Raw genomic sequence first — 2,035 nt, 5'->3', positions numbered from 1 at the left:
GTAACAATGTTCATCAAACAGTGTTGAAACTTGGGCGCTGCAGTGTTGAGCATAGCTGTCAACCATCCCGTTTTTCCCGGGATTGTCACGTATTTAAACCTTCCTTCCCGCCCTCATCCCAGTTCACGTATTTTTCCTGTTTAAATTTTTTTTTATACATTTTTACAAAATGGCTGCAATTCCCCTCCGTGACAACGGGTGGCATCAGTGTAGATTAGAACGTTAGCACAGGAAGTCAGACCGGAAGACGGTTGCGACTCGAAGAAGAAGAGCGACCGGATGCGTGTAGCCTTTTTACAACGCGTCCGCGTTTCCGGGTTCCCGTTTTGCGCTCTGATTGGCCGCTGACCTACGCTAGTACGCCCCCCTCGCTATGAGCGTAGCAGGAGGACGGACGCTGAAATCGAACAGCTGTTTCCGCGAGTACGCCCCCCTCGCTATGAGTGTAGCAGGACACTCCGTGTTCATAGCCATTCATCTCTAAAGCTAACCACTATTTGTAAAAGCCACAACCACGTTACCATATTTGTAATAATGTAAATCATTGTGTTGTTGTACATATTGTGTATACAATGTAAAGCCACAACCATGTTACCATATTTGTAATAATGTAAATCATTGTGTCAAACAAGACCAGCCTGTCGTCATGTATCCATATTCTAGTAGTTTAGAAATGCATCCATAAGCAATCGATATTTCATGCTGATCCATATGTATGTAGGACACCAGCATCAGAACAAGGCACCACAGGCAATATACGTGTGTGTGTGTGTGTGTGTGTGTGTGTGTGTGTGTGTGTGTGTGTGTGTGTGTGTGTGTGTATATATATACTGTATAGAGAGAGAGAGAGAGAGAGGAGAGAGAGAGAGAGAGAGAGAGAGAGAGAGAGAGAGAGAGAGAGAGAGAGAGAGAGTGAGAAAAGAGAGAGATAGTGAGAGAAAGAGAAAGATAGAGAAATATAGAGATACAGAGAGAGGTAGAAGAAATAAGAAATAACTTAAATGAGCAGCCAGGAGGGTTCAATAACACAACACTACAACACTATAGAGATCTTGATATCCCTCTCCCCCCTATCTCTCTCTATCTATTATATCTCCCTGACCCTCTACCTCTCTGCTCCCCCTCTCTCTCTCTATTCTCTCTCACTCTCCCCCCCTCTATCTGCTCCCCCCTCTCTATCTATCTAGTCTTTCTCCCTGTCCCTCTACCTATCTGCTCCCCCTCTCTCTCCCTCTCCCTCCCCCCCCTCTCTATGCTCCCCCCTCTCTATCTATCTAGTATATCTCCCTGTCCCTCTACCTTTCTGCTCCCCCTCTCTATCCCTCCATCTCTATATATATATCTATCCCTGGGCTCTACCTTTCTGATCCCCCCCCTCTCTCTCTATCTAGTATATCTCCCTGTCCATCTACCTTTCTGCTCCCCCTCTCTCTCTATCTAGTCTCTCTCCCTGTCCCACTACATCTCTGCTCCCCCCATATCTCTCTCTATCTATTCTCTCTCCCTGTCCCTCTACCTCTATCCCCCCCCCTCTCTCTCTATCTATTCTCTCTCCCTGTCCCTCTACCTTTCTGCTCCCCCTCTCTATCCCTCCATCTCTATATATATCTATCCCTGGGCTCTACCTTTCTGATCCCCCCCTCTCTCTCTATCTATTCTCTCTCCCTGTCCCTCTACCTTTCTGCTCCCCCTCTCTATCCCTCCATCTCTATATATATCTCTCCCTGTCCCTCTACCTTTCTGATCCCCCCCCTCTCTCTCTATCTAGTCTCTCTCCTGTCCCACTACATCTCTGCTCCACCCATATCTCTCTCTATCTATTCTCTCTCCCTGTCCCTCTACCTCTCTGCTCCCCCCTCTCTCTCTATCTATTCTCTCTCCCTGTCCCTCTACCTCTCTGCTCCCCCCCTCTCTCTCTATCTATTCTCTCTCCCTGTCCCTCTACCTTTCTGATCCCTCCCCTCTCTCTCTATCTATTCTCTCTCCCTGTCCCTCTACCTCTCTGCTCCCCCCTCTCTCTCTATCTATTCTCTCT

The sequence above is a fragment of the Notolepis coatsorum genome (assembly GCF_963971535.1).
Source record: "Notolepis coatsorum genome assembly, contig: SCAFFOLD_2200, whole genome shotgun sequence".
NCBI classification, from domain to species: Eukaryota; Metazoa; Chordata; class Actinopteri; order Aulopiformes; family Paralepididae; genus Notolepis; species Notolepis coatsorum.
Note: the sequence above shows the minus strand (reverse complement) of the source record.